Source organism: Ahaetulla prasina, chromosome 9, assembly GCF_028640845.1.
Source record: "Ahaetulla prasina isolate Xishuangbanna chromosome 9, ASM2864084v1, whole genome shotgun sequence".
Taxonomy (NCBI): Eukaryota; Metazoa; Chordata; class Lepidosauria; order Squamata; family Colubridae; genus Ahaetulla; species Ahaetulla prasina.
In genome coordinates this window covers 7,037,704-7,049,596 of record NC_080547.1, presented here as the reverse complement: position 1 = coordinate 7,049,596, position 11,893 = coordinate 7,037,704, and positions in this window count along the sequence as shown.

Here is an 11,893-nt window from a genome sequence, read left to right as displayed (position 1 = left end):
TCCGCTCACCAGGAAGCCCGCTGGGTGGGCATATCCTGAAGGGGGACAGACTGGAAAAGGGGAGGGGAAAAAACAGGCACGGTGACCCGCCAGTGTTTCTTTCTCGCGTATTCCTTGTATAGGTATATTCATAATTGTTATTTTCCCAGCTTCATGCAACTTAGAAGAAGGTTATCTTTATGGCCAGAGGCAGCATCTCTCGTGGGCAAAGGAGAGAAAATGTGTCGAGTCGCATAACACATTTCAGTGGCGCTGAGATTTTCAGAGAGTTTTCCTAGGTTGTTTTTTTTTTTTTAAAGAGAGTGAGGCAGGGGTGAAATTCAGCAGGTTCTGACAGGTTCTGGAGAACCGGTAGCGGAAATTTTGAGTAGTTCGGAGAACCGGCAAATACCACCTCTGGCTGGCCCCAGAGTGGGGGGGGAATGGGGATTTTGCAGTATCCTTCCCCTGCCATGCCTACCAAGCCACACCCATCAAGCCAAGCCAAGCCACGCCTACAGAACCGATAGGGAAAATTTTTGACTTTCACCCCTGGAGTGAGGGGCTTTTTTGGATGGTGAGGAAATGGAGTAGCTTATTTTAATAAAGTTGAGCCTATTTTAGAGCTTCTGTTACAGCAGACTTCCCAATTTTGAACCAATTCCCAGGTGGGCATTGTTGAGAATTGGGGGGACTGAAGTTATTCCATCTGGAGGGGCCCCAGATTGGAATGGAATGGAATAGCATAGAATAGCATATGGAATGGAAATGGAAACAGAATAGCATAGCATGGCATAGCATAGCATAAAATACGGAATAGAATGCAGAGTAGAGTAGAGTAGAGTAGAGTAGAGTAGAGTAGAATAGACAAGAATGCAGATTCGAATACAATGCGAATAGAATAGAGCGTGAATAGATTAGATTAGATTAGATTAGATTAGATTAGATTAGAATGAAATGGAATGGAATAGAATAGAATAGAATAATAAATATGGAATGGAATGGAATGGAATGGAAGAGAATGGAATGGAATGGAAGAGAAGAGAAGAGAAGAGAAGAGAAGAGAGAAGAGAAAGAAGAGATGGAATGGAATGGAATGGAATGGAATAGAATAGAATAGAATAGAATAGAATAGAATAGAATAGAATAGAATGAAGGGAAGGGAAGGGAAGGGAAGGGAAGGGAAGAGAAGAGAAGAGAAGAGAAGAGAAGAGAAGAGAAGAGAAGAGAAGAGAAGAGAAGAGAAGAGAAGAGAAGAGAAGAGAAGAGAAGAGAAGAGCTGGCTGAGGAGTTCTGGGAGTTAAAGTCCACAAGTCTTAAAATTGCCAAGGTTGGAGACTCTTCTTCTAGGAGGACAAGAGATGAGGAAGGAAGATGGGATGGGATTTGGTCTGCCAACTGTTGGCCTGCCTTCCAAGGAAGAACGAACACACATCTAGGAATCCTTGGCTTGTTTCATCCAGAATTCATTTGGTTGGTGATTTACTCACCCATAAAAATAACCACCCCATGCTAGTTAGCATGGGCCCAATATCTCTTCCAACCGGTTGGCTTTAAACCTTGTAATCCTCAACCGGCATGGCCCCTGAAAATTAAAGTCAAAAGAAAGAGGTACTATTTGCTGCCAAACTCCACATCAATGTCTTGTGGTAGATTCCTACCTCAGTCTAAAAGCTGTCTGGCCTTGGAGATCTTCTCAAGCTGGAGTTGGATTATTATGTTCAAAGTTTGATTATTTCTTTCATCTCCCGGTTGTTTGGCTGTGATTGATTAGATTCTATTAGGGTGGCTATAGTTTGCTTTGGCTGCTTATCCACACGACCTTGGGCATTCAAGGAAGGAAAACAGGCATATAAATGTTTAACAGTTCAGTTAACTTTCTGTTTTCTTTTCGCTTTTGTTTTGGAGCAACTTCTAGACAGGAATTTGTCTCTTAATTGCTGCTGGAAAGTCAAAAGGTTGTCTCCTCCAAAGACCAGACTCTCTCTTCCCTTGGAGAACAATAGCGCTTCTCAAATTGAATGGAGGTTGGGACTTAGAAGATGGCGACAGTGATAGGGTTAAAAATGATAATGGTTGCCTCCTTATTCTGCTTCTCCCTTATCCGTTTAAACTCCCCTTCTCCAAAGTTGCTGTTTGCTACAAAAGCCAAATTCAGAACTAATCCAAATTGGGAGACTGCTTTATAAAAGGTAAAGCATATGTGTGCTCGTCGTTCCCGACTCTAGGGGGCGGTGCTCTTCTCTGTTTCTAAACCGAGGACCCAGCGCTGTCCGAAGACGTCTCCGTGGTCATGTGGCCGGCATGACTCAACGCCAAAGGCGCACGGAGCGCTGTTCCCTTCCCACCAAAGGGGTCCCTATTTTTCTACTTGCATTTTTTACCTGCTTTCGAACTGGTAGGTTGACAAGGAACGGGAGCTCACACCGTTACGCAGCACTCGGGATTCGAACCGCTGAACTGCTGACTTTTTGATCGACAAGTTTGGCGTCTTAGCCACTGAGCCACTTTGCTTTATAAAAAGGGAATCGCGAACAGAGGGGCATCCCGTGGTCAACTTTCTTGGTCTCGTCTCTTTGGTCCTTGATTGGTGCTTCTCCTCCAGTTATCCACCGGTGTCAGCCATCACTCCTTCCAAGGCTGCCTCAATGCTTTTGCCATCTGGATGCACGCAGGATGCTTGGGTTCTCCAGCTAGCACAGAGTTTGGGAGACACCATGTCCTCCCTTTCCTTTTTTTAAATTTTAAACCTTTATTAATATTTAAAAGGTGGCTGGATGGAGTCACTGAAGCGGTAGGCATGAGTTTAAATGGACTCCAGAGGACGGTAGAGGACAGGAAGGCCTGGAGGAATGTTGTCCATGGGGTCGCGATGGGTCGGACACGACTTCGCAACTAACACCAGCAAATATTTAAAATCCTAAAATACAAGTTAAAATACCGTATATACTCGAATATAAGCCGATCCGAGTATAAGCCGAGGTCCCCAATTTTACCCCAAAACTGGGGTAAACTGGGGACTCGAGTATAAGCCGAGGGTGGGAAATGAGGCACCTACCGGTTGAAACCTCCTCCTCAGCTGAGAAGGCTGGCGGCTCCCCGCCCGCCCTCTCACTGCACCGCAGGGCTTCCCAGCCGTCCGGTAAAATGTGAAAAAGAAGAAAAAAAACTCGAGTATAAGCCGTATATACTCGAGTATAAGCGAGGGTGGAAATGAGGCACCTACCGGTTGGGGAAACCTCCTCCTCAGCTGAGAAGGCTGGCGGCTCCCCCGCCCCGCCCTCTCACTGCACCGGCAGGGCTTCCCCGCGCCGTCCGGTAAAATGTGAAAAAAAGAAGAAAAAAAAACTCGAGTATAAGCCGTATATACTCGAGTATAAGCCGAGGGGCTTAAAAAAAAAAAAAAACTCGAGTATAAGCCGTATAGACCCGAGTATAAGCCGAGGGGACGTTTTTCAGCACAAAAAACGTGCTGAAAAACTCGGCTTATACTCGAGTATATACGGTACATCTATAACAAAAATACATCCATAATAATTATACAATTCAACATCATTCTGACAGTACAGAATTCTTAACTTTGTACATCTATTCCCACATATTCCTACTTAATCGACATATTTAAACACATTTTGTATCTTATTTTAGTCGATACATTCCTTATTTTTAATTTCTATCCATTGATACCAATTTTCCCAAGTTAAATAGCATTCCGAGTCTTCCTTATTATTTAATTCTAAAGTAAGTTTGTCCATTTCTGCACATTCGAAAATTTTCTGTATTATTACACAGTCTGTCGGTATAGTGGATATTTTCCAGGCTTGTGCGAGTACGATTCTTGCTGCTATGGTTATGCAAATAATCAAATATTTAATCCTTTTAGGGTAATTTCCTTTTAATAATCCCCAGAAGAAACAGTTCAGGTTTCAATTCTATATTACAGTGTGTGATTTCTTTTAGCCATTTTTGTATTTTAATCCAAAAAATTTTGACTTCTGGGCAAAGCCACCATACATGGAAGTAGGTACCTTGTACTTGTGTGCATTTCCAGCAATTAGGTTTTAGGTTAGGATACATTTTTGCGAGTCTTGTTGGGGCTAAATGTCACCGATAAAACATTTTATATTGGTTTTCTTTATATGCGGCAGATTTTGTTAATGTATAGTTTTTCTCCCAAATATTTTCCGTTCTCCTTTTACTTTTATCCCACTTATTCCCCTTGCTTTCTGCTTCCCTTAACTCCTGTCTTGCATTTGGCTTTCTATTCCCGCTGTGTGAAGAATTCTCTTTGGAGACCAAGACGGAGTGGCTGTGGATGCCGGCACCTCGGTACAGTCAGCTGCAGATGCGGCTGTCTGTCGGGGGTGAATCATTGGCCCCGATGGAGAAGGTACGCAACTTGGGCGTGCTCCTGGATGGTCGGTTGTCCTTTGAAGACCATTTGGCGACCGTCTCCAGGAGAGCATTTTATCAGGTTCGCCTGATCCGCCAGTTGCGTCCCTTCCTGGACCGGGATGCCTTATGCACAGTCACTCATGCTCTCGTTACCTCTCGCCTGGACTACTGCAATGCTCTCTACATGGGGCTCCCCTTGAAGAGCACCGGAGACTTCAGCTAGTTCAGAACGCTGCCGCGCTGGTTATTGAGGGGCGTCTTGGAGCTCCCATATAACACCTATCCTCGCAGACTGCACTGGCTCCCTGTTGTTTTCCGGGTGCGCTTCAAGGTATTGGTTACCACCTTTAAAGCGCTCCATGGCTTAGGACCGGGCTATCTACGGGACCGCCTACTGCCGGCTTCTATCTCCCATCGTCCGGTACGCTCCCACAGAGAGGGACTCCTCAGGGTGCCGTCAGCCAAACAGTGTCGACTGGCGGCCCCAGGGGAGGGCCTTCTCTGTGGGGCTCCGACCCTGTGGAACGAACTTCCCTTGGACTTCGACAATTACCTGACCTTAGGACTTAAAACTTATTTATTTCGTATGGCTGGACTAGCCTGATTTTTATTTTTATTGGATGGGTTTTTAAAATTTTGTTATTCTACGGGGGAGTACGTTTTTTAACATTTTGGGCATTTAAATTAGTTTTTAAGGGATGTTTTAATTACTGTGTGTATTTATATTTTATCTGCCTGTTCACCGCCCTGAGTCCTTCGGGAGAAGGGCGGTATACAAATTAAAATATTATTATTATTATTATTATTATTATTATTATTATTATTATTATTATTATTATTATTATTATTATTATTATTATTATTATTATTATTATTATTATTATTATTATTATTAAGGAGAGGAGCAACCTAGAACTTCTAAGGAGAAATTTGAGGACAATAAATGAGGACAATTTATTGATATTCTCCAGATATTCTCCAGATGCTGCATCAGCAGGCTCCCACACATCCACACGGAAACACAGGTCTGACACAGACAGGATTACACCCCGCCAGGCACCCAGGCAATGACAGAGGATGTCTCTGTTGACACACGCACACAATTCTGCAATCCGTTGTGTCAGAGACTACGTGGAAGTATGGAGACTTTTTCAAGGGGCTCGAAGGAAACAACACACACTCCCCCCGTGGGGAAACTGGTCTGGTGAGAGTCGAGGAAGTTGAGACAAGAAGCTGAGAAGGCCCTTCTGCTGACAGATCAAATGGGGGGGGGCACCATTCTGCAATCTGCATTATGGGAAACCAGGATACTTGAAATAACTTAGCAATAGCCTTTAGACTTATATACCGCTTCACAATGCTTTGCAGCCCTCTCTAAGCGGTTTACAGAGTCAGCCTCTTGCCCCCAACAATCAGGGTCCTCGTTTTACCCACCTCGGAAGGACGGAAGGCTGAGTCAACCTTGAGCCTGGTGAGATTTGAACTGACAAATTGCAGGCAGCTGGCAGGCAGCAGAAGTCGCCTACAGTACTGCATTCTAACCACTGGGATGGATGGAAGGAAGGAAGGAAGGAAGGAAGGAAGGAAGGAAGGAAGGAAGGAAGGAAGGAAGGAAGGAAACTAGCAATAGCACCTAGACTTATATACTGCTTCACAGTGCTTTATAGCCCCTCTGTAAGTGGTTTTACAGAGTCAGCCTCTTGCCCCCAACAATCTGGGTCCTCATTTTACTGACCTCGGAAGGATGGAAGGCTGAGTCAACCTTGAGCCTGGTGAGAATCGAACTGCTGGCAGTTGGCAGAGGGAAAGAAGGAAGGAAGAAGGGAGGGAGGGAGGGAGGGAAGGAAGGAAGGAAAGAAGGAAGGAAGGAAGGAAGGACAATAGCAATGACACTCATATACCGCTTCACAATGCTTTCCAGCCCTCTCTAAGCGGTTTACAGAGTCAGCCTCTTGCCCCCAACAATCAGGGTCCTCGTTTTGCCCACCTCGGAAGGACGGAAGGCTGAGTCGACCTTGAGCCTGGTGAGATTCGAACTGCCAAATTGCTGGCACCCGTCAGGTAGCAGAAGTTGCCTGCAGTACTGCATTCTCACCACTGTGCCACTGCGGCTCAACTTATTTATTTATTTAACAAATTTAGAGACCCCTCCCCCCACTGATCAAAGAGAGAAGCAACTTGGAATTAAGGAGAAACTTCCTAACAGTGAGGACAATTAACCAGTGGACCAGCTTGCCACCAGAAATCGTGGGCGCTCCATCACTGGACAGAGGGTTGTCTGAAATGGTATAGATTCTCCTGCTTGAGCAGGGGGCTGGACTTGAAGACCTCCAAGGTCCCTCCTAGATTCATATTCTAATTCTATTCCATTCCATTCTATTCCTATTCTTCCAGTCTTCCTTTCTTCTATTCTATTCTATTCTATTCTATTCTATTCTATTCTATTCTATTCTATTCTATTCTATTCTATTCCATTCCATTCCATTCCATTCCATTCCATTCCATTCCATTCCATTCTATTCTATTCTATTCTATTCTATTCTATTCTATTCTATTCTATTCTATTCTCCAAGAGCGAAGGACTTGGATAAATCAGGCGTCTCCAAACTTGGCAACTCTTAAGACTTGTGGATGTCAGCTCCCAGAATTCCCCAGACAACATGGAGAATTTGAAGTTGAACTCCCCAAGTCTTCAACGTTGCCAAGTTTTGCAGAGCCCTGGGATAGATGGATCCCAAAATCCAAGTAGTGTTTTAGTTTCTTTGAGTAGGATTGGGATCCATTCAGATTTCATTCCTCAACCCAAGTTCCCCCATTATGAATGACGGCCGATCCCTTCTCAGATGTCGCCGTCTGGGGTGGGTGGGAATCCTTTGATGGCTTTTGAGTGAAAGGCCGCAGGGAGGTTTTGTACTGAATGCCATTTTCATCGGTGCATCTTCACTGAAAGTTATTCACCCCTCCCCAAGACCAAATACTAAACTAGCAGAAAGTAATGTGGATTTAAAGATTAACACATTTAGACACGGATAAAACATGCCGTTGCATAGTTCTGCTAAGATCCATGGCAAAAGTAGAAAGTGTTGCTCAAAGATGCTTACTTCAATATCTCCCCTTCTTTTTTTAAAAAAATAAATACGCATTTATGGATGTTGTATATATATATAATGTATATAACAACAGAGTTGGAAGGGACCTTGGAGGCCATCTAGTCCAACCCCCTGCCCAGGCAGGAAACCCTACACCATCTCAGTCAGATGGTTATCCAACATTTTCTTAAAAATTTCCAGTGTTGGAGCATTCACAACTTCTGCAGGCAAGTCGTTCCACTGATTAATTGTTCCCACTGTCAGGAAATTTCTTCTTAGTTCTTCTCCTTAATTATCCCAAAGGTGCTTTTTTCAAGAGGCAACTGGACTTTCTGGACATTCAAAAACCTTCAAAAAGGAACGATGGGTGGAAACTGACCAAGGAGAGATTCAACCTGGAAATAAGGAGGAATTTTCTGACAGTGAGAACAAACCAACTGATGGAACAGAAGTTGCCTTCAGAAGTTGTGGGAGCTTCATCACTGGAGGCTTTCAAGAAGAGAGTGGACTGCCATCTGTCAGAAATGGTGTAGGGTCTCCTGCTTGGGCGGGGGTTGGACTAGAAGAAGGGGATTGGAGACTAAAACATATGATGAACAGTTGCAGGAACAGGGCCTGGCTAGTCTAGAGAAGAGAAAGACCAGGGGAGACAGGATAACAGTCTTCCAATATTTGAGGGGCTGCCACAAGGAGGAAGGGGGTCAAGCTATTTTCCAAAGCATCAGACAAGGATGGAAACTGATCAAGGAGACATTCAACCTGGAAATAAGGAGAAATCTTCTGACAGTGAGAAACAATCAACCCTTGGAACAGAAGTTGCCTTTGGAAGTGGTGGGAGCTTCATCACCAAGAAGAGACTGGACTGTCACCTGTCAGAAATGGTGTAGGGTCTCCTGCTTGGGCAGGGGGGAGGGGGGGTTGGACTAGATGACCACCAAGGTCCCTTCCAACTCTGTTAATCTGTTAAAACAAAGTTCGGTTGCCTCTTGAAAAAATCATCTTTGGGACAACCATGACCTGGATGACTGAGAATCTCTATAGACAGTTATAGCAGTATGGTTTTCACTTACCTTTGCTACCGGTTTGCTATTGGGAGCGCGAGCACGCAGCACTTCTATGCGTGCGCAGAGCATCCGTGATAACATCCGGGCGGGTGGGTGCAGCCTCTCACTGCTGCTGCTACCAGTTCTCCCGAACCGGGGCGAACTGGGAGCAACCCACCACTGATTTATAGGTGTTAGAGAAAAATGAGATATATTTTGGGCTGTTCTGGACTCTTGAAAGGGCTTAAGAGACACTGATTCAGAAAACAGTTCTTTAAAATGAAGCAACACATCCGGGCAGGACCTCAAGTGACATAACGTCATCGAAAAAGGACAACAAAGAATGTTCTTTCTGCGCCAACTCAGGAAGCTCCAACTGCCCAAGGAGCTGCTGATCCAGTTCTACAGAGGAATGATTGAGTCTGTCATTTGCACCTCTATAACTGTCTGGTTCGGTTCCGCAACCCAACAAGAAAAACACAGACTTCAGAGGATCATTAGAACGGCAGAAAAAACAAGGGCTACCAACCTGCCTTCCATTGAGGGACCTGTATACTGCACGAGTCAAAAAGAGGGCTGTGAAAATATTTATAGACCCCTCGCATCCTGGACAGAAACTGTTTCAACTCCTACCCTCAAAATGACGCTACAGAGCACTGCACACCAGAACAAATAGACACGAAAACAGATCCTTCCCGAATGCCATCATTCTGCTAACCAAATAATTCCCTCAACACTGTCAAACTACTAAATCTGCACTACTATTAATCTTCTCCTCATTCCCATCACCCATCTCCTTCCATTTATGACTGCATGACTGTAACTTTGTTGTTTGTATCCTTACAATTTATATTGACATTGTTTCCTGATTGCTTATTTGTAGCCTATGACTATCATTAAGTGTTGTAAGTGTTGTACTTTGATGAAGGTATCTTTTATGTACACTGAGAGCCTATGCACCGAAGACAAATTCCTTGTGTGTCCAATCACACTTGGCCGATAAAAAATTCTATTCTATTCTATTCTATTCTATTCTATTCTATTCTATTCTATTCTATTCTATTCTATTCTATTCTATTCTTGATGAAGGTATCTTTTCTTTTATGTACACTGAGAGCCTATGCACCGAAGACAAATTCCTTGTGTGTCCAATCACACTTGGCCGATAAAAAATTCTATTCTATTCTATTCTATTCTATTCTATTCTATTCTATTCTATTCTATTCTATTCTATTCTATTCTTGATGAAGGTATCTTTTCTTTTATGTACACTGAGAGCCTATGCACCAAAGACAAATTCCTTGTGTGTCCAATCACACTTGGCCAATAAAAAATTCTATTCTATTCTATTCTATTCTATTCTATTCTATTCTATTCTGTTCTATTCTTGATGAAGGTATCTTTTCTTTTATGTACACTGAGAGCCTATGCACCAAAGACAAATTCCTTGTGTGTCCAATCACACCTGGCCAATAAAAAATTCTATTCTATTCTATGTCTCCAAGCACAAAATAAAAGGGAAACAAAACAAGCTTTACCCTTCAACCTGGTGCTCTCTAGATGCGTTGAGACATAAGAAACCATGTCGGGAGAGATGGCTCTCCACAGCCTTGTGGAAGAGCAGTTCCTTTCCGACCTCTTTTATTATTTATTTGTTTATTTTATTTATTCACCCGCTATCCTGCCAAATCTTGTAGGACTCCTACCGGTTGACAAGATTGTGCAGCTAAAACCTCTCCGGTAAATAATTGATAAAACCTTCACAGTAAGAGTTCAATAAACATCCATAAAACATCCACGGGGAAGATAAACTTTTCCTGTTAGTGCAGCGAAGGCGAGACCTTGAGGATGAAGCCAAGGGCCTCGCAGATCGGTTTTGTGTGTGTGTGTGTGTGTTGTGCGGGCAAATGATCCGAGCTGGCAGAGGCAACATTGGGCTAGTCAGTGTGATGAATTTGACACATTTTTTTTTTTTTTACAGGGCAGTGTAAAAATCCAGGCCACGATTTTATTGGTGGATTTTAGTTTGCTTATTCAACCTTTCCTTTTTTTTTTTTTTTAAACCTTATTCAGCCATTCCCGGCTTCTCTGCTGTTCCAATTGGAGAACGCCCGCCGAGTGTCTCGCAGTCTTGCGCACAGTCGGGCTCAAAAATCATACTAAAAAGCCCCTCCCCTCCCGATTAAAAAGAAAAGCAATTAAAATGCAGCAAAGCAGCAACAGTTTCTATTGCAATCTCAATCAATATTAATCAGAATAGAGCTGGAAGGGACCCTGGAGGTCTTCTAGTCCAGCCCCCTGCCCAAGCAGGAGAACCTATACTATTTCAGACAAGTGACTGTACAGTCTCTTCTTAAAAACCTCCAATGATGGAACGGCCACGATTTCTGGTGGCAGGCTGTTCCACTGGTTAATTATCCTCACTGTTAGGAACTTTCTCCTTAATTCTAGATTGCTTCTCTCCTTGATTAGTTTCCTTCCATTGTTTCTTGTCCTGCCCTCTGGTGCTTTGGGGAATAATTTGACCCCCCTTGTGGCAGCCCCTCAAATATTGGAACACTGCTATCATGTCCCCCTTAATTCCTCTTTTCCTTAGACCTGCCAAACCCAAATCCTGCAGCCGTTCTTCGTATATTTTAGTCTCCAGGCCTTGGATCCTCTTAGTTGCTCTTCTCTGAACTTTTTCCAGAGTCTCAACATCTTTTTTGTAGTATGGTGACCAAAATCGATTACAATAATCCAGGTGTGGCCTTACTAAGGCTTTATAAAGTGGCACTAATCCTTCACATGATCTCGATTTTATGCCTCTGTATATACAACCCAGGATCGTATTAGCTTTTTGGGCTGCTGCCGCACACGGCTGGCTCATATTCAAGGGATCATCCACTAGGACTCCGAGGTCCCTTACTCAGTTACTGGTTTTGATGGCTGTCCAATCTCTTCTTCAAAACCAGCCGTGATGAAGCACCCGCGACTTCTGGAGGCGAAGCTGTTCCACCGGATAATTGTTCGCACAATGAACTCTACAAAACTCTTCCAAAAAACGAAAATAAAGAAGGGGTCGTCCTATCACAGAGGAAGGAGGAGAGGCTATTCCATATGAGGGGACCACATCTGAGAAGCCACCAAGTCCCGAATGATGGTGTCCCTTCCAGGATGGGAACTGAACTTCCGGTCATCCTTCTGATGTTGGTTTCCTGATCTGGCCTGCCTCACAGGGCTGGCTGGAAGGTGGCTTTCTCCATGCCCGGAGCATGAATTCATTAGCAAGGAAACAAGAAAATGCCATTAGCTGGGCCTTATGGTAAGAAGGGAGTTGCAGCCTTCACTTGGCCCTGAAGGCCTTCCTCTACTGATAAATCACCCGGTTATCTGTATCAATAATCT